A 26,252-nucleotide genomic window follows, 5' to 3' on the forward strand; every position below is an offset into this window, starting at 1 on the left:
GTCTTTCTTAAGACTTCAAAATCAAAATCTTTGTTAACAACAAACAAAGGGGAAAAAATATATGTTTTGACATACGGAATTCTATTTTTATTCATACTTAGACATGTGCAAATATGTGTTGGAGAGGGTAGGTTTGAATCAAATTCCTTCCAGTACACGCCTGAATGTATCGATGAATAAAACTGTAAAGGTAAATTCAAGGCAGTCGTTACGTTCGGCTGTGGATTCAAGTTATGGAACCAGGCCAACCTCCCCAAACATTATTTTGCACAAGACTATTTATAATTAATTTCTCCTCTGCACATCTTTACTTTATTTTCAACATGGTGATAGCATGCAGAATATGAGAAAGAAAGTTCAATCCTTCATGTGCTTTTCCAACATATATTTGAACCACAAATTTCTCCTAAACCAACAAAGCCCTCATAAACAATTAAGAAATGAATGGACATTTTAAGTCTTCCCCAGCAATTTGACCAGAAACAGACTCAACTTTGACAACTGTCAATATGATTTATCACCATCGTACATAAACCTCAACTGTTAATTTACCCATACAATGAAAATGATATTGGAAAAACAGATCCTATTGAGGAAATTTAAAATCCTCACTTCAAAACGAAAACTTTGTTTCTATTTTGAGAACACAAACGCTGTCTGGCGCGTTAGTCTGGCAATTTTTTTCCTAAAACCCAACTAATGTAATGGCTCGTTGGTCTAGGGGTATGATTCTCGCTTTGGGTGCGAGAGGTCCCGGGTTCAAATCCCGGACGAGCCCAAGCAATTGGTGTTTTTGTTTTGAAACACGTAGCTTCCAACTGTGTTTAATATAGTCAGCAAAAATCATTTGTAGCAAAACCCTTCAAGTGCTCCACAGAGAAGATGTTGGCATGCCACCATCAATATATATATTTCCTGGTGCTTCTGATATCACCTTTCAAAGCTAACATCTTATATTAATACAAGTTTAGCTTTTACTTAGAATTGTATGAGAGAAATCATAAAAAATGTGTTGTTTTCATTATCAACCATTTAAAATCAATGGTTTATCGTAAGTCATTAATGCAAGTCCTAACTGCTCAGATGACGCTTTTAAGACTGCAAAGTCTTTCTTAAGACTGCAAAATCTTTGTTAACAACAAACAAAGGGGAAAAAAATATATGTTTTGACATACGGAATTCTATTTTTATTCATACTTAGACATGTGCAAATATGTGTTGGAGAGGGTAGGTTTGAATCAAATTCCTTCCAGTACACGCCTGAATGTATCGATGAATAAAACTGTGAAGGTAAATTCAAGGCAGTCGTTACGTTCGGCTGTGGATTCAAGTTATGGAACCAGGCCAACCTCCCCAAACATTATTTTGCACAAGACTATTTATAATTAATTTCTCCTCTGCACATCTTTACTTTATTTTCAACATGGTGATAGCATGCAGAATATGAGAAAGAAAGTTGAATCCTTCATGTGCTTTTCCAACATATATTTGAACCACAAATTTCTCCTAAACCAACAAAGCCCTCATAAACAATTAAGAAATGAATGGACATTTTAAGTCTTCCCCAGCAATTTGACCAGAAACAGACTCAACTTTGACAACTGTCAATATGATTTATCACCATCGTACATAAACCTCAACTGTTAATTTACCCATACAATGAAAATGATATTGGAAAAACAGATCCTATTGAGGAAATTTAAAATCCTCACTTCAAAACGAAAACTTTGTTTCTATTTTGAGAACACAAACGCTGTCTGGCGCGTTAGTCTGGTAATTTTTTTCCTAAAACCCAACTAATGTAATGGCTCGTTGGTCTAGGGGTATGATTCTCGCTTTGGGTGCGAGAGGTCCCGGGTTCAAATTCCGGACGAGCCCAAGCAATTGGTGTTTTTCTTTTGAAACACGTAGCTTCCAAATGTGTTTAATATAGTCAGCAAAAATCATTTGTAGCAAAACCCTTCAAGTGCTCCACAGAGAAGATGTTGGCATGCCACCATCAATATATATATTTCCTGGTGCTTCTGATATCACCTTTCAAAGCTAACATCTTATATTAATACAAGTTTAGCTTTTACTTAGAATTGTATGAGAGAAATCATAAAAAATGTGTTGTTTTCATTATCAACCATTTAAAATCAATGGTTTATCGTAAGTCATTAATGCAAGTCCTAACTGCTCAGATGACGCTTTTAAGACTGCAAAGTCTTTCTTAAGACTGCAAAATCTTTGTTAACAACAAACAAAGGGGAAAAAAATATATGTTTTGACATACGGAATTCTATTTTTATTCATACTTAGACATGTGCAAATATGTGTTGGAGAGGGTAGGTTTGAATCAAATTCCTTCCAGTACACGCCTGAATGTATCGATGAATAAAACTGTAAAGGTAAATTCAAGGCAGTCGTTACGTTCGGCTGTGGATTCAAGTTATGGAACCAGGCCAACCTCCCCAAACATTATTTTGCACAAGACTATTTATAATTAATTTCTCCTCTGCACATCTTTACTTTATTTTCAACATGGTGATAGCATGCAGAATATGAGAAAGAAAGTTCAATCCTTCATGTGCTTTTCCAACATATATTTGAACCACAAATTTCTCCTAAACCAACAAAGCCCTCATAAACAATTAAGAAATGAATGGACATTTTAAGTCTTCCCCAGCAATTTGACCAGAAACAGACTCAACTTTGACAACTGTCAATATGATTTATCACCATCGTACATAAACCTCAACTGTTAATTTACCCATACAATGAAAATGATATTGGAAAAACAGATCCTATTGAGGAAATTTAAAATCCTCACTTCAAAACGAAAACTTTGTTTCTATTTTGAGAACACAAACGCTGTCTGGCGCGTTAGTCTGGCAATTTTTTTCCTAAAACCCAACTAATGTAATGGCTCGTTGGTCTAGGGGTATGATTCTCGCTTTGGGTGCGAGAGGTCCCGGGTTCAAATCCCGGACGAGCCCAAGCAATTGGTGTTTTTCTTTTGAAACACGTAGCTTCCAACTGTGTTTAATATAGTCAGCAAAAATCATTTGTAGCAAAACCCTTCAAGTGCTCCACAGAGAAGATGTTGGCATGCCACCATCAATATATATATTTCCTGGTGCTTCTGATATCACCTTTCAAAGCTAACATCTTATATTAATACAAGTTTAGCTTTTACTTAGAATTGTATGAGAGAAATCATAAAAAATGTGTTGTTTTCATTATCAACCATTTAAAATCAATGGTTTATCGTAAGTCATTAATGCAAGTCCTAACTGCTCAGATGACGCTTTTAAGACTGCAAAGTCTTTCTTAAGACTTCAAAATCTTTGTTAACAACAAACAAAGGGGAAAAAATATATGTTTTGACATACGGAATTCTATTTTTATTCATACTTAGACATGTGCAAATATGTGTTGGAGAGGGTAGGTTTGAATCAAATTCCTTCCAGTACACGCCTGAATGTATCGATGAATAAAACTGTAAAGGTAAATTCAAGGCAGTCGTTACGTTCGGCTGTGGATTCAAGTTATGGAACCAGGCCAACCTCCCCAAACATTATTTTGCACAAGACTATTTATAATTAATTTCTCCTCTGCACATCTTTACTTTATTTTCAACATGGTGATAGCATGCAGAATATGAGAAAGAAAGTTAAATCCTTCATGTGCTTTTCCAACATATATTTGAACCACAAATTTCTCCTAAACCAACAAAGCCCTCATAAACAATTAAGAAATGAATGGACATTTTAAGTCTTCCCCAGCAATTTGACCAGAAACAGACTCAACTTTGACAACTGTCAATATGATTTATCACCATCGTACATAAACCTCAACTGTTAATTTACCCATACAATGAAAATGATATTGGAAAAACAGATCCTATTGAGGAAATTTAAAATCCTCACTTCAAAACGAAAACTTTGTTTCTATTTTGAGAACACAAACGCTGTCTGGCGCGTTAGTCTGGCAATTTTTTTCCTAAAACCCAACTAATGTAATGGCTCGTTGGTCTAGGGGTATGATTCTCGCTTTGGGTGCGAGAGGTCCCGGGTTCAAATCCCGGACGAGCCCAAGCAATTGGTGTTTTTCTTTTGAAACACGTAGCTTCCAACTGTGTTTAATATAGTCAGCAAAAATCATTTGTAGCAAAACCCTTCAAGTGCTCCACAGAGAAGATGTTGGCATGCCACCATCAATATATATATTTCCTGGTGCTTCTGATATCACCTTTCAAAGCTAACATCTTATATTAATACAAGTTTAGCTTTTACTTAGAATTGTATGAGAGAAATCATAAAAAATGTGTTGTTTTCATTATCAACCATTTAAAATCAATGGTTTATCGTAAGTCATTAATGCAAGTCCTAACTGCTCAGATGACGCTTTTAAGACTGCAAAGTCTTTCTTAAGACTTCAAAATCAAAATCTTTGTTAACAACAAACAAAGGGGAAAAAATATATGTTTTGACATACGGAATTCTATTTTTATTCATACTTAGACATGTGCAAATATGTGTTGGAGAGGGTAGGTTTGAATCAAATTCCTTCCAGTACACGCCTGAATGTATCGATGAATAAAACTGTAAAGGTAAATTCAAGGCAGTCGTTACGTTCGGCTGTGGATTCAAGTTATGGAACCAGGCCAACCTCCCCAAACATTATTTTGCACAAGACTATTTATAATTAATTTCTCCTCTGCACATCTTTACTTTATTTTCAACATGGTGATAGCATGCAGAATATGAGAAAGAAAGTTCAATCCTTCATGTGCTTTTCCAACATATATTTGAACCACAAATTTCTCCTAAACCAACAAAGCCCTCATAAACAATTAAGAAATGAATGGACATTTTAAGTCTTCCCCAGCAATTTGACCAGAAACAGACTCAACTTTGACAACTGTCAATATGATTTATCACCATCGTACATAAACCTCAACTGTTAATTTACCCATACAATGAAAATGATATTGGAAAAACAGATCCTATTGAGGAAATTTAAAATCCTCACTTCAAAACGAAAACTTTGTTTCTATTTTGAGAACACAAACGCTGTCTGGCGCGTTAGTCTGGTAATTTTTTTCCTAAAACCCAACTAATGTAATGGCTCGTTGGTCTAGGGGTATGATTCTCGCTTTGGGTGCGAGAGGTCCCGGGTTCAAATTCCGGACGAGCCCAAGCTATTGGTGTTTTTCTTTTGAAACACGTAGCTTCCAACTGTGTTTAATATAGTCAGCAAAAATCATTTGTAGCAAAACCCTTCAAGTGCTCCACAGAGAAGATGTTGGCATGCCACCATCAATATATATATTTCCTGGTGCTTCTGATATCACCTTTCAAAGCTAACATCTTATATTAATACAAGTTTAGCTTTTACTTAGAATTGTATGAGAGAAATCATAAAAAATGTGTTGTTTTCATTATCAACCATTTAAAATCAATGGTTTATCGTAAGTCATTAATGCAAGTCCTAACTGCTCAGATGACGCTTTTAAGACTGCAAAGTCTTTCTTAAGACTGCAAAATCTTTGTTAACAACAAACAAAGGGGAAAAAAATATATGTTTTGACATACGGAATTCTATTTTTATTCATACTAAGACATGTGCAAATATGTGTTGGAGAGGGTAGGTTTGAATCAAATTCCTTCCAGTACACGCCTGAATGTATCGATGAATAAAACTGTGAAGGTAAATTCAAGGCAGTCGTTACGTTCGGCTGTGGATTCAAGTTATGGAACCAGGCCAACCTCCCCAAACATTATTTTGCACAAGACTATTTATAATTAATTTCTCCTCTGCACATCTTTACTTTATTTTCAACATGGTGATAGCATGCAGAATATGAGAAAGAAAGTTGAATCCTTCATGTGCTTTTCCAACATATATTTGAACCACAAATTTCTAATAAACCAACAAAGCCCTCATAAACAATTAAGAAATGAATGGACATTTTAAGTCTTCCCCAGCAATTTGACCAGAAACAGACTCAACTTTGACAACTGTCAATATGATTTATCACCATCGTACATAAACCTCAACTGTTAAATTACCCATACAATGAAAATGATATTGGAAAAACAGATCCTATTGAGGAATTTTAAAATCCTCACTTCAAAACGAAAACTTTGTTTCTATTTTGAGAACACAAACGCTGTCTGGCGCGTTAGTCTGGCAATTTTTTTCCTAAAACCCAACTAATGTAATGGCTCGTTGGTCTAGGGGTATGATTCTCGCTTTGGGTGCGAGAGGTCCTGGGTTCAAATCCCGGACGAGCCCAAGCAATTGGTGTTTTTCTTTTGAAACACGTAGCTTCCAACTGTGTTTAATATAGTCAGCAAAAATCATTTGTAGCAAAACCCTTCAAGTGCTCCACAGAGAAGATGTTGGCATGCCACCATCAATATATATATTTCCTGGTGCTTCTGATATCACCTTTCAAAGCTAACATCTTATATTAATACAAGTTTAGCTTTTACTTAGAATTGTATGAGAGAAATCATAAAAAATGTGTTGTTTTCATTATCAACCATTTAAAATCAATGGTTTATCGTAAGTCATTAATGCAAGTCCTAACTGCTCAGATGACGCTTTTAAGACTGCAAAGTCTTTCTTAAGACTTCAAAATCAAAATCTTTGTTAACAACAAACAAAGGGGAAAAAATATATGTTTTGACATACGGAATTCTATTTTTATTCATACTTAGACATGTGCAAATATGTGTTGGAGAGGGTAGGTTTGAATCAAATTCCTTCCAGTACACGCCTGAATGTATCGATGAATAAAACTGTAAAGGTAAATTCAAGGCAGTCGTTACGTTCGGCTGTGGATTCAAGTTATGGAACCAGGCCAACCTCCCCAAACATTATTTTGCACAAGACTATTTATAATTAATTTCTCCTCTGCACATCTTTACTTTATTTTCAACATGGTGATAGCATGCAGAATATGAGAAAGAAAGTTCAATCCTTCATGTGCTTTTCCAACATATATTTGAACCACAAATTTCTCCTAAACCAACAAAGCCCTCATAAACAATTAAGAAATGAATGGACATTTTAAGTCTTCCCCAGCAATTTGACCAGAAACAGACTCAACTTTGACAACTGTCAATATGATTTATCACCATCGTACATAAACCTCAACTGTTAATTTACCCATACAATGAAAATGATATTGGAAAAACAGATCCTATTGAGGAAATTTAAAATCCTCACTTCAAAACGAAAACTTTGTTTCTATTTTGAGAACACAAACGCTGTCTGGCGCGTTAGTCTGGTAATTTTTTTCCTAAAACCCAACTAATGTAATGGCTCGTTGGTCTAGGGGTATGATTCTCGCTTTGGGTGCGAGAGGTCCCGGGTTCAAATTCCGGACGAGCCCAAGCTATTGGTGTTTTTCTTTTGAAACACGTAGCTTCCAACTGTGTTTAATATAGTCAGCAAAAATCATTTGTAGCAAAACCCTTCAAGTGCTCCACAGAGAAGATGTTGGCATGCCACCATCAATATATATATTTCCTGGTGCTTCTGATATCACCTTTCAAAGCTAACATCTTATATTAATACAAGTTTAGCTTTTACTTAGAATTGTATGAGAGAAATCATAAAAAATGTGTTGTTTTCATTATCAACCATTTAAAATCAATGGTTTATCGTAAGTCATTAATGCAAGTCCTAACTGCTCAGATGACGCTTTTAAGACTGCAAAGTCTTTCTTAAGACTGCAAAATCTTTGTTAACAACAAACAAAGGGGAAAAAAATATATGTTTTGACATACGGAATTCTATTTTTATTCATACTAAGACATGTGCAAATATGTGTTGGAGAGGGTAGGTTTGAATCAAATTCCTTCCAGTACACGCCTGAATGTATCGATGAATAAAACTGTGAAGGTAAATTCAAGGCAGTCGTTACGTTCGGCTGTGGATTCAAGTTATGGAACCAGGCCAACCTCCCCAAACATTATTTTGCACAAGACTATTTATAATTAATTTCTCCTCTGCACATCTTTACTTTATTTTCAACATGGTGATAGCATGCAGAATATGAGAAAGAAAGTTCAATCCTTCATGTGCTTTTCCAACATATATTTGAACCACAAATTTCTCCTAAACCAACAAAGCCCTCATAAACAATTAAGAAATGAATGGACATTTTAAGTCTTCCCCAGCAATTTGACCAGAAACAGACTCAACTTTGACAACTGTCAATATGATTTATCACCATCGTACATAAACCTCAACTGTTAAATTACCCATACAATGAAAATGATATTGGAAAAACAGATCCTATTGAGGAATTTTAAAATCCTCACTTCAAAACGAAAACTTTGTTTCTATTTTGAGAACACAAACGCTGTCTGGCGCGTTAGTCTGGCAATTTTTTTCCTAAAACCCAACTAATGTAATGGCTCGTTGGTCTAGGGGTATGATTCTCGCTTTGGGTGCGAGAGGTCCTGGGTTCAAATCCCGGACGAGCCCAAGCAATTGGTGTTTTTCTTTTGAAACACGTAGCTTCCAACTGTGTTTAATATAGTCAGCAAAAATCATTTGTAGCAAAACCCTTCAAGTGCTCCACAGAGAAGATGTTGGCATGCCACCATCAATATATATATTTCCTGGTGCTTCTGATATCACCTTTCAAAGCTAACATCTTATATTAATACAAGTTTAGCTTTTACTTAGAATTGTATGAGAGAAATCATAAAAAATGTGTTGTTTTCATTATCAACCATTTAAAATCAATGGTTTATCGTAAGTCATTAATGCAAGTCCTAACTGCTCAGATGACGCTTTTAAGACTGCAAAGTCTTTCTTAAGACTTCAAAATCAAAATCTTTGTTAACAACACACAAAGGGGAAAAAATATATGTTTTGACATACGGAATTCTATTTTTATTCATACTTAGACATGTGCAAATATGTGTTGGAGAGGGTAGGTTTGAATCAAATTCCTTCCAGTACACGCCTGAATGTATCGATGAATAAAACTGTAAAGGTAAATTCAAGGCAGTCGTTACGTTCGGCTGTGGATTCAAGTTATGGAACCAGGCCAACCTCCCCAAACATTATTTTGCACAAGACTATTTATAATTAATTTCTCCTCTGCACATCTTTACTTTATTTTCAACATGGTGATAGCATGCAGAATATGAGAAAGAAAGTTCAATCCTTCATGTGCTTTTCCAACATATATTTGAACCACAAATTTCTCCTAAACCAACAAAGCCCTCATAAACAATTAAGAAATGAATGGACATTTTAAGTCTTCCCCAGCAATTTGACCAGAAACAGACTCAACTTTGACAACTGTCAATATGATTTATCACCATCGTACATAAACCTCAACTGTTAATTTACCCATACAATGAAAATGATATTGGAAAAACAGATCCTATTGAGGAAATTTAAAATCCTCACTTCAAAACGAAAACTTTGTTTCTATTTTGAGAACACAAACGCTGTCTGGCGCGTTAGTCTGGTAATTTTTTTCCTAAAACCCAACTAATGTAATGGCTCGTTGGTCTAGGGGTATGATTCTCGCTTTGGGTGCGAGAGGTCCCGGGTTCAAATTCCGGACGAGCCCAAGCAATTGGTGTTTTTCTTTTGAAACACGTAGCTTCCAACTGTGTTTAATATAGTCAGCAAAAATCATTTGTAGCAAAACCCTTCAAGTGCTCCACAGAGAAGATGTTGGCATGCCACCATCAATATATATATTTCCTGGTGCTTCTGATATCACCTTTCAAAGCTAACATCTTATATTAATACAAGTTTAGCTTTTACTTAGAATTGTATGAGAGAAATCATAAAAAATGTGTTGTTTTCATTATCAACCATTTAAAATCAATGGTTTATCGTAAGTCATTAATGCAAGTCCTAACTGCTCAGATGACGCTTTTAAGACTGCAAAGTCTTTCTTAAGACTGCAAAATCTTTGTTAACAACAAACAAAGGGGAAAAAAATATATGTTTTGACATACGGAATTCTATTTTTATTCATACTAAGACATGTGCAAATATGTGTTGGAGAGGGTAGGTTTGAATCAAATTCCTTCCAGTACACGCCTGAATGTATCGATGAATAAAACTGTGAAGGTAAATTCAAGGCAGTCGTTACGTTCGGCTGTGGATTCAAGTTATGGAACCAGGCCAACCTCCCCAAACATTATTTTGCACAAGACTATTTATAATTAATTTCTCCTCTGCACATCTTTACTTTATTTTCAACATGGTGATAGCATGCAGAATATGAGAAAGAAAGTTGAATCCTTCATGTGCTTTTCCAACATATATTTGAACCACAAATTTCTAATAAACCAACAAAGCCCTCATAAACAATTAAGAAATGAATGGACATTTTAAGTCTTCCCCAGCAATTTGACCAGAAACAGACTCAACTTTGACAACTGTCAATATGATTTATCACCATCGTACATAAACCTCAACTGTTAAATTACCCATACAATGAAAATGATATTGGAAAAACAGATCCTATTGAGGAATTTTAAAATCCTCACTTCAAAACGAAAACTTTGTTTCTATTTTGAGAACACAAACGCTGTCTGGCGCGTTAGTCTGGCAATTTTTTTCCTAAAACCCAACTAATGTAATGGCTCGTTGGTCTAGGGGTATGATTCTCGCTTTGGGTGCAAGAGGTCCTGGGTTCAAATCCCGGACGAGCCCAAGCAATTGGTGTTTTTCTTTTGAAACACGTAGCTTCCAACTGTGTTTAATATAGTCAGCAAAAATCATTTGTAGCAAAACCCTTCAAGTGCTCCACAGAGAAGATGTTGGCATGCCACCATCAATATATATATTTCCTGGTGCTTCTGATATCACCTTTCAAAGCTAACATCTTATATTAATACAAGTTTAGCTTTTACTTAGAATTGTATGAGAGAAATCATAAAAAATGTGTTGTTTTCATTATCAACCATTTAAAATCAATGGTTTATCGTAAGTCATTAATGCAAGTCCTAACTGCTCAGATGACGCTTTTAAGACTGCAAAGTCTTTCTTAAGACTTCAAAATCAAAATCTTTGTTAACAACAAACAAAGGGAAAAAAATATATGTTTTGACATACGGAATTCTATTTTTATTCATACTTAGACATGTGCAAATATGTGTTGGAGAGGGTAGGTTTGAATCAAATTCCTTCCAGTACACGCCTGAATGTATCGATGAATAAAACTGTGAAGGTAAATTCAAGGCAGTCGTTACGTTCGGCTGTGGATTCAAGTTATGGAACCAGGCCAACCTCCCCAAACATTATTTTGCACAAGACTATTTATAATTAATTTCTCCTCTGCACATCTTTACTTTATTTTCAACATGGTGATAGCATGCAGAATATGAGAAAGAAAGTTGAATCCTTCATGTGCTTTTCCAACATATATTTGAACCACAAATTTCTCCTAAACCAACAAAGCCCTCATAAACAATTAAGAAATGAATGGACATTTTAAGTCTTCCCCAGCAATTTGACCAGAAACAGACTCAACTTTGACAACTGTCAATATGATTTATCACCATCGTACATAAACCTCAACTGTTAATTTACCCATACAATGAAAATGATATTGGAAAAACAGATCCTATTGAGGAAATTTAAAATCCTCACTTCAAAACGAAAACTTTGTTTCTATTTTGAGAACACAAACGCTGTCTGGCGCGTTAGTCTGGTAATTTTTTTCCTAAAACCCAACTAATGTAATGGCTCGTTGGTCTAGGGGTATGATTCTCGCTTTGGGTGCGAGAGGTCCCGGGTTCAAATTCCGGACGAGCCCAAGCAATTGGTGTTTTTCTTTTGAAACACGTAGCTTCCAAATGTGTTTAATATAGTCAGCAAAAATCATTTGTAGCAAAACCCTTCAAGTGCTCCACAGAGAAGATGTTGGCATGCCACCATCAATATATATATTTCCTGGTGCTTCTGATATCACCTTTCAAAGCTAACATCTTATATTAATACAAGTTTAGCTTTTACTTAGAATTGTATGAGAGAAATCATAAAAAATGTGTTGTTTTCATTATCAACCATTTAAAATCAATGGTTTATCGTAAGTCATTAATGCAAGTCCTAACTGCTCAGATGACGCTTTTAAGACTGCAAAGTCTTTCTTAAGACTGCAAAATCTTTGTTAACAACAAACAAAGGGGAAAAAAATATATGTTTTGACATACGGAATTCTATTTTTATTCATACTTAGACATGTGCAAATATGTGTTGGAGAGGGTAGGTTTGAATCAAATTCCTTCCAGTACACGCCTGAATGTATCGATGAATAAAACTGTAAAGGTAAATTCAAGGCAGTCGTTACGTTCGGCTGTGGATTCAAGTTATGGAACCAGGCCAACCTCCCCAAACATTATTTTGCACAAGACTATTTATAATTAATTTCTCCTCTGCACATCTTTACTTTATTTTCAACATGGTGATAGCATGCAGAATATGAGAAAGAAAGTTCAATCCTTCATGTGCTTTTCCAACATATATTTGAACCACAAATTTCTCCTAAACCAACAAAGCCCTCATAAACAATTAAGAAATGAATGGACATTTTAAGTCTTCCCCAGCAATTTGACCAGAAACAGACTCAACTTTGACAACTGTCAATATGATTTATCACCATCGTACATAAACCTCAACTGTTAATTTACCCATACAATGAAAATGATATTGGAAAAACAGATCCTATTGAGGAAATTTAAAATCCTCACTTCAAAACGAAAACTTTGTTTCTATTTTGAGAACACAAACGCTGTCTGGCGCGTTAGTCTGGCAATTTTTTTCCTAAAACCCAACTAATGTAATGGCTCGTTGGTCTAGGGGTATGATTCTCGCTTTGGGTGCGAGAGGTCCCGGGTTCAAATCCCGGACGAGCCCAAGCAATTGGTGTTTTTGTTTTGAAACACGTAGCTTCCAACTGTGTTTAATATAGTCAGCAAAAATCATTTGTAGCAAAACCCTTCAAGTGCTCCACAGAGAAGATGTTGGCATGCCACCATCAATATATATATTTCCTGGTGCTTCTGATATCACCTTTCAAAGCTAACATCTTATATTAATACAAGTTTAGCTTTTACTTAGAATTGTATGAGAGAAATCATAAAAAATGTGTTGTTTTCATTATCAACCATTTAAAATCAATGGTTTATCGTAAGTCATTAATGCAAGTCCTAACTGCTCAGATGACGCTTTTAAGACTGCAAAGTCTTTCTTAAGACTGCAAAATCTTTGTTAACAACAAACAAAGGGGAAAAAAATATATGTTTTGACATACGGAATTCTATTTTTATTCATACTTAGACATGTGCAAATATGTGTTGGAGAGGGTAGGTTTGAATCAAATTCCTTCCAGTACACGCCTGAATGTATCGATGAATAAAACTGTGAAGGTAAATTCAAGGCAGTCGTTACGTTCGGCTGTGGATTCAAGTTATGGAACCAGGCCAACCTCCCCAAACATTATTTTGCACAAGACTATTTATAATTAATTTCTCCTCTGCACATCTTTACTTTATTTTCAACATGGTGATAGCATGCAGAATATGAGAAAGAAAGTTTAATCCTTCATGTGCTTTTCCAACATATATTTGAACCACAAATTTCTCCTAAACCAACAAAGCCCTCATAAACAATTAAGAAATGAATGGACATTTTAAGTCTTCCCCAGCAATTTGACCAGAAACAGACTCAACTTTGACAACTGTCAATATGATTTATCACCATCGTACATAAACCTCAACTGTTAATTTACCCATACAATGAAAATGATATTGGAAAAACAGATCCTATTGAGGAAATTTAAAATCCTCACTTCAAAACGAAAACTTTGTTTCTATTTTGAGAACACAAACGCTGTCTGGCGCGTTAGTCTGGTAATTTTTTTCCTAAAACCCAACTAATGTAATGGCTCGTTGGTCTAGGGGTATGATTCTCGCTTTGGGTGCGAGAGGTCCCGGGTTCAAATTCCGGACGAGCCCAAGCAATTGGTGTTTTTCTTTTGAAACACGTAGCTTCCAAATGTGTTTAATATAGTCAGCAAAAATCATTTGTAGCAAAACCCTTCAAGTGCTCCACAGAGAAGATGTTGGCATGCCACCATCAATATATATATTTCCTGGTGCTTCTGATATCACCTTTCAAAGCTAACATCTTATATTAATACAAGTTTAGCTTTTACTTAGAATTGTATGAGAGAAATCATAAAAAATGTGTTGTTTTCATTATCAACCATTTAAAATCAATGGTTTATCGTAAGTCATTAATGCAAGTCCTAACTGCTCAGATGACGCTTTTAAGACTGCAAAGTCTTTCTTAAGACTGCAAAATCTTTGTTAACAACAAACAAAGGGGAAAAAAATATATGTTTTGACATACGGAATTCTATTTTTATTCATACTAAGACATGTGCAAATATGTGTTGGAGAGGGTAGGTTTGAATCAAATTCCTTCCAGTACACGCCTGAATGTATCGATGAATAAAACTGTGAAGGTAAATTCAAGGCAGTCGTTACGTTCGGCTGTGGATTCAAGTTATGGAACCAGGCCAACCTCCCCAAACATTATTTTGCACAAGACTATTTATAATTAATTTCTCCTCTGCACATCTTTACTTTATTTTCAACATGGTGATAGCATGCAGAATATGAGAAAGAAAGTTGAATCCTTCATGTGCTTTTCCAACATATATTTGAACCACAAATTTCTAATAAACCAACAAAGCCCTCATAAACAATTAAGAAATGAATGGACATTTTAAGTCTTCCCCAGCAATTTGACCAGAAACAGACTCAACTTTGACAACTGTCAATATGATTTATCACCATCGTACATAAACCTCAACTGTTAATTTACCCATACAATGAAAATGATATTGGAAAAACAGATCCTATTGAGGAAATTTAAAATCCTCACTTCAAAACGAAAACTTTGTTTCTATTTTGAGAACACAAACGCTGTCTGGCGCGTTAGTCTGGCAATTTTTTTCCTAAAACCCAACTAATGTAATGACTCGTTGGTCTAGGGGTATGATTCTCGCTTTGGGTGCGAGTGGTCCCGGGTTCAAATCCCGGACGAGCCCAAGCAATTGGTGTTTTTCTTTTGAAACACGTAGCTTCCAATTGTGTTTAATATAGTCAGCAAAAATCATTTGTAGCAAAAGCCTTCAAGTGCTCCACAGAGAAGATGTTGGCATGCCACCATCAATATATATATTTCCTGGTGCTTCTGATATCACCTTTCAAAGCTAACATCTTATATTAATACAAGTTTAGCTTTTACTTAGAATTGTATGAGAGAAATCATAAAAAATGTGTTGTTTTCATTATAAACCATTTAAAATCAATGGTTTATCGTAAGTCATTAATGCAAGTCCTAACTGCTCAGATGACGCTTTTAAGACTGCAAAGTCTTTCTTAAGACTGCAAAATCTTTGTTAACAACAAACAAAGGGGAAAAAAATATATGTTTTGACATACGGAATTCTATTTTTATTCATACTTAGACATGTGCAAATATGTGTTGGAGAGGGTAGGTTTGAATCAAATTCCTTCCAGTACACGCCTGAATGTATCGATGAATAAAACTGTAAAGGTAAATTCAAGGCAGTCGTTACGTTCGGCTGTGGATTCAAGTTATGGAACCAGGCCAACCTCCCCAAACATTATTTTGCACAAGACTATTTATAATTAATTTCTCCTCTGCACATCTTTACTTTATTTTCAACATGGTGATAGCATGCAGAATATGAGAAAGAAAGTTGAATCCTTCATGTGCTTTTCCAACATATATTTGAACCACAAATTTCTAATAAACCAACAAAGCCCTCATAAACAATTAAGAAATGAATGGACATTTTAAGTCTTCCCCAGCAATTTGACCAGAAACAGACTCAACGTTGACAACTGTCAATATGATTTATCACCATCGTACATAAACCTCAACTGTTAATTTACCCATACAATGAAAATGATATTGGAAAAACAGATCCTATTGAGGAAATTTTAAATCCTCACTTCAAAACGAAAACTTTGTTTCTATTTTGAGAACACAAACGCTGTCTGGCGCGTTAGTCTGGCAATTTTTTTCCTAAAACCCAACTAATGTAATGGCTCGTTGGTCTAGGGGTATGATTCTCGCTTTGGGTGCGAGAGGCCCGGGTTCAAATCGTCCGAGCCCAAGCAATTGCTGGTTTTTTTTGAAACACGTAGCTTCCAACTGTGTTTAATATAGTATGCAAAAATCATTTGTAGCAAAACCCTTCAAGTGCTCCACAGAGAAGATGTTGGCATGCCACCATCAATATATATATTTCCTGGTGCTTCTGATATCACCTTTCAAAGCTAACATCTTATATTAATACAAGTTTAGCTTTTACTTAGAATTGTATGAGAGAAATCATAAAAAATGTGTTGTTTTCATTATCAACCATTTAAAATCAATGGTTTATCGTAAGTCATTAATGCAAGTCCTAACTGCTCAGATGACGCTTTTAAGACTGCAAAGTCTTTCTTAAGACTGCAAAATCTTTGTTAACAACAAACAAAGGGGAAAAAATATATGTTTTGACATACGGAATTCTATTTTTATTCATACTTAGACATGTGCAAATATGTGTTGGAGAGGGTAGGTTTGAATCAAATTCCTTCCAGTACACGCCTGAATGTATCGATGAATAAAACTGTGAAGGTAAATTCAAGGCAGTCGTTACGTTCGGCTGTGGATTCAAGTTATGGAACCAGGCCAACCTCCCCAAACATTATTTTGCACAAGACTATTTATAACTAATTTCTCCTCTGCACATCTTTACTTTATTTTCAACATGGTGATAGCATGCAGAATATGAGAAAGAAAGTTAAATCCTTCATGTGCTTTTCCAACATATATTTGAACCACAAATTTCTCCTAAACCAACAAAGCCCTCATAAACAATTAAGAAATGAATGGACATTTTAAGTCTTCCCCAGCAATTTGACCAGAAACAGACTCAACTTTGACAACTGTCAATATGATTTATCACCATCGTACATAAACCTCAACTGTTAATTCACCCATACAATGAAAATGATATTGGAAAAACAGATCCTATTGAGGAAATTTAAAATCCTCACTTCAAATGAAAACTTTGTTTCTATTTTGAGAACACAAACGCTGTCTGGCGCGTTAGTCTGGCAATTTTTTTCCTAAAACCCAACTAATGTAATGGCTCGTTGGTCTAGGGGTATGATTCTCGCTTTGGGTGCGAGAGGTCCCGGGTTCAAATCCTGGACGAGCCCAAGCAATTGGTGTTTTTCTTTTGAAACACGTAGCTTCCAACTGTGTTTAATATAGTCAGCAAAAATCATTTGTAGCAAAACCCTTCAAGTGCTCCACAGAGAAGATGTTGGCATGCCACCATCAATATATATATTTCCTGGTGCTTCTGATATCACCTTTCAAAGCTAACATCTTATATTAATACAATTTTAGCTTTTACTTAGAATTGTATGAGAGAAATCATAAAAAATGTGTTGTTTTCATTATCAACCATTTAAAATCAATGGTTTATCGTAAGTCATTAATGCAAGTCCTAACTGCTCAGATGACGCTTTTAAGACTGCAAAGTCTTTCTTAAGACTGCAAAATCTTTGTTAACAACAAACAAAGGGGAAAAAAATATATGTTTTGACATACGGAATTCTATTTTTATTCATACTTAGACATGTGCAAATATGTGTTGGAGAGGGTAGGTTTGAATCAAATTCCTTCCAGTACACGCCTGAATGTATCGATGAATAAAACTGTGAAGGTAAATTCAAGGCAGTCGTTACGTTCGGCTGTGGATTCAAGTTATGGAACCAGGCCAACCTCCCCAAACATTATTTTGCACAAGACTATTTATAATTAATTTCTCCTCTGCACATCTTTACTTTATTTTCAACATGGTGATAGCATGCAGAATATGAGAAAGAAAGTTGAATCCTTCATGTGCTTTTCCAACATATATTTGAACCACAAATTTCTCCTAAACCAACAAAGCCCTCATAAACAATTAAGAAATGAATGGACATTTTAAGTCTTCCCCAGCAATTTGACCAGAAACAGACTCAACTTTGACAACTGTCAATATGATTTATCACCATCGTACATAAACCTCAACTGTTAATTTACCCATACAATGAAAATGATATTGGAAAAACAGATCCTATTGAGGAAATTTAAAATCCTCACTTCAAAACGAAAACTTTGTTTCTATTTTGAGAACACAAACGCTGTCTGGCGCGTTAGTCTGGCAATTTTTTTCCTAAAACCCAACTAATGTAATGGCTCGTTGGTCTAGGGGTATGATTCTCGCTTTGGGTGCGAGAGGTCCCGGGTTCAAATCCCGGACGAGCCCAAGCAATTGGTGTTTTTGTTTTGAAACACGTAGCTTCCAACTGTGTTTAATATAGTCAGCAAAAATCATTTGTAGCAAAACCCTTCAAGTGCTCCACAGAGAAGATGTTGGCATGCCACCATCAATATATATATTTCCTGGTGCTTCTGATATCACCTTTCAAAGCTAACATCTTATATTAATACAAGTTTAGCTTTTACTTAGAATTGTATGAGAGAAATCATAAAAAATGTGTTGTTTTCATTATCAACCATTTAAAATCAATGGTTTATCGTAAGTCATTAATGCAAGTCCTAACTGCTCAGATGACGCTTTTAAGACTGCAAAGTCTTTCTTAAGACTGCAAAATCTTTGTTAACAACAAACAAAGGGGAAAAAAATATATGTTTTGACATACGGAATTCTATTTTTATTCATACTTAGACATGTGCAAATATGTGTTGGAGAGGGTAGGTTTGAATCAAATTCCTTCCAGTACACGCCTGAATGTATCGATGAATAAAACTGTGAAGGTAAATTCAAGGCAGTCGTTACGTTCGGCTGTGGATTCAAGTTATGGAACCAGGCCAACCTCCCCAAACATTATTTTGCACAAGACTATTTATAATTAATTTCTCCTCTGCACATCTTTACTTTATTTTCAACATGGTGATAGCATGCAGAATATGAGAAAGAAAGTTTAATCCTTCATGTGCTTTTCCAACATATATTTGAACCACAAATTTCTCCTAAACCAACAAAGCCCTCATAAACAATTAAGAAATGAATGGACATTTTAAGTCTTCCCCAGCAATTTGACCAGAAACAGACTCAACTTTGACAACTGTCAATATGATTTATCACCATCGTACATAAACCTCAACTGTTAATTTACCCATACAATGAAAATGATATTGGAAAAACAGATCCTATTGAGGAAATTTAAAATCCTCACTTCAAAACGAAAACTTTGTTTCTATTTTGAGAACACAAACGCTGTCTGGCGCGTTAGTCTGGTAATTTTTTTCCTAAAACCCAACTAATGTAATGGCTCGTTGGTCTAGGGGTATGATTCTCGCTTTGGGTGCGAGAGGTCCCGGGTTCAAATTCCGGACGAGCCCAAGCAATTGGTGTTTTTCTTTTGAAACACGTAGCTTCCAAATGTGTTTAATATAGTCAGCAAAAATCATTTGTAGCAAAACCCTTCAAGTGCTCCACAGAGAAGATGTTGGCATGCCACCATCAATATATATATTTCCTGGTGCTTCTGATATCACCTTTCAAAGCTAACATCTTATATTAATACAAGTTTAGCTTTTACTTAGAATTGTATGAGAGAAATCATAAAAAATGTGTTGTTTTCATTATCAACCATTTAAAATCAATGGTTTATCGTAAGTCATTAATGCAAGTCCTAACTGCTCAGATGACGCTTTTAAGACTGCAAAGTCTTTCTTAAGACTGCAAAATCTTTGTTAACAACAAACAAAGGGGAAAAAAATATATGTTTTGACATACGGAATTCTATTTTTATTCATACTAAGACATGTGCAAATATGTGTTGGAGAGGGTAGGTTTGAATCAAATTCCTTCCAGTACACGCCTGAATGTATCGATGAATAAAACTGTGAAGGTAAATTCAAGGCAGTCGTTACGTTCGGCTGTGGATTCAAGTTATGGAACCAGGCCAACCTCCCCAAACATTATTTTGCACAAGACTATTTATAATTAATTTCTCCTCTGCACATCTTTACTTTATTTTCAACATGGTGATAGCATGCAGAATATGAGAAAGAAAGTTGAATCCTTCATGTGCTTTTCCAACATATATTTGAACCACAAATTTCTAATAAACCAACAAAGCCCTCATAAACAATTAAGAAATGAATGGACATTTTAAGTCTTCCCCAGCAATTTGACCAGAAACAGACTCAACTTTGACAACTGTCAATATGATTTATCACCATCGTACATAAACCTCAACTGTTAATTTACCCATACAATGAAAATGATATTGGAAAAACAGATCCTATTGAGGAAATTTAAAATCCTCACTTCAAAACGAAAACTTTGTTTCTATTTTGAGAACACAAACGCTGTCTGGCGCGTTAGTCTGGCAATTTTTTTCCTAAAACCCAACTAATGTAATGACTCGTTGGTCTAGGGGTATGATTCTCGCTTTGGGTGCGAGAGGTCCCGGGTTCAAATCCCGGACGAGCCCAAGCAATTGGTGTTTTTCTTTTGAAACACGTAGCTTCCAACTGTGTTTAATATAGTCAGCAAAAATCATTTGTAGCAAAAGCCTTCAAGTGCTCCACAGAGAAGATGTTGGCATGCCACCATCAATATATATATTTCCTGGTGCTTCTGATATCACCTTTCAAAGCTAACATCTTATATTAATACAAGTTTAGCTTTTACTTAGAATTGTATGAGAGAAATCATAAAAAATGTGTTGTTTTCATTATAAACCATTTAAAATCAATGGTTTATCGTAAGTCATTAATGCAAGTCCTAACTGCTCAGATGACGCTTTTAAGACTGCAAAGTCTTTCTTAAGACTGCAAAATCTTTGTTAACAACAAACAAAGGGGAAAAAAATATATGTTTTGACATACGGAATTCTATTTTTATTCATACTTAGACATGTGCAAATATGTGTTGGAGAGGGTAGGTTTGAATCAAATTCCTTCCAGTACACGCCTGAATGTATCGATGAATAAAACTGTAAAGGTAAATTCAAGGCAGTCGTTACGTTCGGCTGTGGATTCAAGTTATGGAACCAGGCCAACCTCCCCAAACATTATTTTGCACAAGACTATTTATAATTAATTTCTCCTCTGCACATCTTTACTTTATTTTCAACATGGTGATAGCATGCAGAATATGAGAAAGAAAGTTGAATCCTTCATGTGCTTTTCCAACATATATTTGAACCACAAATTTCTAATAAACCAACAAAGCCCTCATAAACAATTAAGAAATGAATGGACATTTTAAGTCTTCCCCAGAAATTTGACCAGAAACAGACTCAACGTTGACAACTGTCAATATGATTTATCACCATCGTACATAAACCTCAACTGTTAATTTACCCATACAATGAAAATGATATTGGAAAAACAGATCCTATTGAGGAAATTTTAAATCCTCACTTCAAAACGAAAACTTTGTTTCTATTTTGAGAACACAAACGCTGTCTGGCGCGTTAGTCTGGCAATTTTTTTCCTAAAACCCAACTAATGTAATGGCTCGTTGGTCTAGGGGTATGATTCTCGCTTTGGGTGCGAGAGGCCCGGGTTCAAATCGTCCGAGCCCAAGCAATTGCTGGTTTTTTTTGAAACACGTAGCTTCCAACTGTGTTTAATATAGTATGCAAAAATCATTTGTAGCAAAACCCTTCAAGTGCTCCACAGAGAAGATGTTGGCATGCCACCATCAATATATATATTTCCTGGTGCTTCTGATATCACCTTTCAAAGCTAACATCTTATATTAATACAAGTTTAGCTTTTACTTAGAATTGTATGAGAGAAATCATAAAAAATGTGTTGTTTTCATTATCAACCATTTAAAATCAATGGTTTATCGTAAGTCATTAATGCAAGTCCTAACTGCTCAGATGACGCTTTTAAGACTGCAAAGTCTTTCTTAAGACTGCAAAATCTTTGTTAACAACAAACAAAGGGGAAAAAATATATGTTTTGACATACGGAATTCTATTTTTATTCATACTTAGACATGTGCAAATATGTGTTGGAGAGGGTAGGTTTGAATCAAATTCCTTCCAGTACACGCCTGAATGTATCGATGAATAAAACTGTGAAGGTAAATTCAAGGCAGTCGTTACGTTCGGCTGTGGATTCAAGTTATGGAACCAGGCCAACCTCCCCAAACATTATTTTGCACAAGACTATTTATAACTAATTTCTCCTCTGCACATCTTTACTTTATTTTCAACATGGTGATAGCATGCAGAATATGAGAAAGAAAGTTAAATCCTTCATGTGCTTTTCCAACATATATTTGAACCACAAATTTCTCCTAAACCAACAAAGCCCTCATAAACAATTAAGAAATGAATGGACATTTTAAGTCTTCCCCAGCAATTTGACCAGAAACAGACTCAACTTTGACAACTGTCAATATGATTTATCACCATCGTACATAAACCTCAACTGTTAATTCACCCATACAATGAAAATGATATTGGAAAAACAGATCCTATTGAGGAAATTTAAAATCCTCACTTCAAATGAAAACTTTGTTTCTATTTTGAGAACACAAACGCTGTCTGGCGCGTTAGTCTGGCAATTTTTTTCCTAAAACCCAACTAATGTAATGGCTCGTTGGTCTAGGGGTATGATTCTCGCTTTGGGTGCGAGAGGTCCCGGGTTCAAATCCTGGACGAGCCCAAGCAATTGGTGTTTTTCTTTTGAAACACGTAGCTTCCAACTGTGTTTAATATAGTCAGCAAAAATCATTTGTAGCAAAACCCTTCAAGTGCTCCACAGAGAAGATGTTGGCATGCCACCATCAATATATATATTTCCTGGTGCTTCTGATATCACCTTTCAAAGCTAACATCTTATATTAATACAATTTTAGCTTTTACTTAGAATTGTATGAGAGAAATCATAAAAAATGTGTTGTTTTCATTATCAACCATTTAAAATCAATGGTTTATCGTAAGTCATTAATGCAAGTCCTAACTGCTCAGATGACGCTTTTAAGACTGCAAAGTCTTTCTTAAGACTGCAAAATCTTTGTTAACAACAAACAAAGGGGAAAAAAATATATGTTTTGACATACGGAATTCTATTTTTATTCATACTTAGACATGTGCAAATATGTGTTGGAGAGGGTAGGTTTGAATCAAATTCCTTCCAGTACACGCCTGAATGTATCGATGAATAAAACTGTAAAGGTAAATTCAAGGCAGTCGTTACGTTCGGCTGTGGATTCAAGTTATGGAACCAGGCCAACCTCCCCAAACATTATTTTGCACAAGACTATTTATAATTAATTTCTCCTCTGCACATCTTTACTTTATTTTCAACATGGTGATAGCATGCAGAATATGAGAAAGAAAGTTAAATCCTTCATGTGCTTTTCCAACATATATTTGAACCACAAATTTCTCCTAAACCAACAAAGCCCTCATAAACAATTAAGAAATGAATGGACATTTTAAGTCTTCCCCAGCAATTTGACCAGAAACAGACTCAACTTTGACAACTGTCAATATGATTTATCACCATCGTACATAAACCTCAACTGTTAATTCACCCATACAATGAAAATGATATTGGAAAAACAGATCCTATTGAGGAATTTTAAAATCCTCACTTCAAAACGAAAACTTTGTTTCTATTTTGAGAACACAAACGCTGTCTGGCGCGTTAGTCTGGCAATTTTTTTCCTAAAACCCAACTAATGTAATGGCTCGTTGGTCTAGGGGTATGATTCTCGCTTTGGGTGCGAGAGGTCCCGGGTTCAAATGCCGGACGAGCCCAAGCAATTGGTGTTTTTATTTTGAAACACGTAGTTCCAACTGTGTTTAATCTAGTCAGCAAAAATCATTTGTAGCAAAACCCTTCAAGTGCTCCACAGAGAAGATGTTGGCATGCCACCATCAATATATATATATTTCCTGGTGCTTCTGATATCACCTTTCAAAGCTAACATCTTATATTAATACAAGTTTAGCTTTTACTTAGAATTGTATGAGAGAAATCATAAAAAATGTGTTGTTTTCATTATAAACCATTTAAAATCAATGGTTTATCGTAAGTCATTAATGCAAGTCCTAACTGCTCAGATGACGCTTTTAAGACTGCAAAGTCTTTCTTAAGACTGCAAAATCTTTGTTAACAACAAACAAAGGGGAAAAAAATATATGTTTTGACATACGGAATTCTATTTTTATTCATACTTAGACATGTGCAAATATGTGTTGGAGAGGGTAGGTTTGAATCAAATTCCTTCCAGTACACGCCTGAATGTATCGATGAATAAAACTGTAAAGGTAAATTCAAGGCAGTCGTTACGTTCGGCTGTGGATTCAAGTTATGGAACCAGGCCAACCTCCCCAAACATTATTTTGCACAAGACTATTTATAATTAATTTCTCCTCTGCACATCTTTACTTTATTTTCAACATGGTGATAGCATGCAGAATATGAGAAAGAAAGTTGAATCCTTCATGTGCTTTTCCAACATATATTTGAACCACAAATTTCTAATAAACCAACAAAGCCCTCATAAACAATTAAGAAATGAATGGACATTTTAAGTCTTCCCCAGCAATTTGACTAGAAACAGACTCAACGTTGACAACTGTCAATATGATTTATCACCATCGTACATAAACCTCAACTGTTAATTTACCCATACAATGAAAATGATATTGGAAAAACAGATCCTATTGAGGAAATTTTAAATCCTCACTTCAAAACGAAAACTTTGTTTCTATTTTGAGAACACAAACGCTGTCTGGCGCGTTAGTCTGGCAATTTTTTTCCTAAAACCCAACTAATGTAATGGCTCGTTGGTCTAGGGGTATGATTCTCGCTTTGGGTGCGAGAGGCCCGGGTTCAAATCGTCCGAGCCCAAGCAATTGCTGTTTTTTTTTTGAAACACGTAGCTTCCAACTGTGTTTAATATAGTATGCAAAAATCATTTGTAGCAAAACCCTTCAAGTGCTCCACAGAGAAGATGTTGGCATGCCACCATCAATATATATATTTCCTGGTGCTTCTGATATCACCTTTCAAAGCTAACATCTTATATTAATACAAGTTTAGCTTTTACTTAGAATTGTATGAGAGAAATCATAAAAAATGTGTTGTTTTCATTATCAACCATTTAAAATCAATGGTTTATCGTAAGTCATTAATGCAAGTCCTAACTGCTCAGATGACGCTTTTAAGACTGCAAAGTCTTTCTTAAGACTGCAAAATCTTTGTTAACAACAAACAAAGGGGAAAAAAATATATGTTTTGACATACGGAATTCTATTTTTATTCATACTTAGAAATGTGCAAATATGTGTTGGAGAGGGTAGGTTTGAATCAAATTCCTTCCAGTACACGCCTGAATGTATCGATGAATAAAACTGTAAAGGTAAATTCAAGGCAGTCGTTACGTTCGGCTGTGGATTCAAGTTATGGAACCAGGCCAACCTCCCCAAACATTATTTTGCACAAGACTATTTATAATTAATTTCTCCTCTGCACATCTTTACTTTATTTTCAACATGGTGATAGCATGCAGAATATGAGAAAGAAAGTTAAATCCTTCATGTGCTTTTCCAACATATATTTGAACCACAAATTTCTCCTAAACCAACAAAGCCCTCATAAACAATTAAGAAATGAATGGACATTTTAAGTCTTCCCCAGCAATTTGACCAGAAACAGACTCAACTTTGACAACTGTCAATATGATTTATCACCATCGTACATAAACCTCAACTGTTAATTCACCCATACAATGAAAATGATATTGGAAAAACAGATCCTATTGAGGAATTTTAAAATCCTCACTTCAAAACGAAAACTTTGTTTCTATATTGAGAACACAAACGCTGTCTGGCGCGTTAGTCTGGCAATTTTTTTCCTAAAACCCAACTAATGTAATGGCTCGTTGGTCTAGGGGTATGATTCTCGCTTTGTGTGCGAGAGGTCCCGGGTTCAAATCCCGGACGAGCCCAAGCAATTGGTGTTTTTCTTTTGAAACACGTAGCTTCCAACTGTGTTTAATATAGTCAGCAAAAATCATTTGTAGCAAAACCCTTCAAGTGCTCCACAGAGAAGATGTTGGCATGCCACCATCAATATATATATTTCCTGGTGCTTCTGATATCACCTTTCAAAGCTAA

At 35.3% G+C, this 26,252-nt stretch overlaps 6 non-coding genes across 6 annotated transcripts; all 6 read left to right on the plus strand.

The window, feature by feature from the left end:
• The first annotated feature begins 706 nt into the window (after positions 1-706).
• On the plus strand, positions 707-778 carry TRNAP-UGG (transfer RNA proline (anticodon UGG)). The gene has a single exon. It is a non-coding gene; the product is annotated as a tRNA-Pro (tRNA).
• A 2,128-nt stretch (positions 779-2,906) lies between these two features.
• On the plus strand, positions 2,907-2,978 carry TRNAP-UGG (transfer RNA proline (anticodon UGG)). The gene has a single exon. It is a non-coding gene; the product is annotated as a tRNA-Pro (tRNA).
• A 1,027-nt stretch (positions 2,979-4,005) lies between these two features.
• Positions 4,006-4,077, plus strand: TRNAP-UGG (transfer RNA proline (anticodon UGG)). Its single transcript has one exon. It is a non-coding gene; the product is annotated as a tRNA-Pro (tRNA).
• Positions 4,078-12,825: 8,748 nt separating this feature from the next.
• On the plus strand, positions 12,826-12,897 carry TRNAP-UGG (transfer RNA proline (anticodon UGG)). Its single transcript has one exon. It is a non-coding gene; the product is annotated as a tRNA-Pro (tRNA).
• A 5,422-nt stretch (positions 12,898-18,319) lies between these two features.
• Positions 18,320-18,391, plus strand: TRNAP-UGG (transfer RNA proline (anticodon UGG)). The gene has a single exon. It is a non-coding gene; the product is annotated as a tRNA-Pro (tRNA).
• Positions 18,392-26,011: 7,620 nt separating this feature from the next.
• TRNAT-UGU (transfer RNA threonine (anticodon UGU)) lies at positions 26,012-26,083 on the plus strand. The gene has a single exon. It is a non-coding gene; the product is annotated as a tRNA-Thr (tRNA).
• Positions 26,084-26,252: the final 169 nt, after the last annotated feature.

The sequence above is a fragment of the Pelobates fuscus genome, chromosome 6, assembly GCF_036172605.1.
Source record: "Pelobates fuscus isolate aPelFus1 chromosome 6, aPelFus1.pri, whole genome shotgun sequence".
Taxonomy (NCBI): Eukaryota; Metazoa; Chordata; class Amphibia; order Anura; family Pelobatidae; genus Pelobates; species Pelobates fuscus.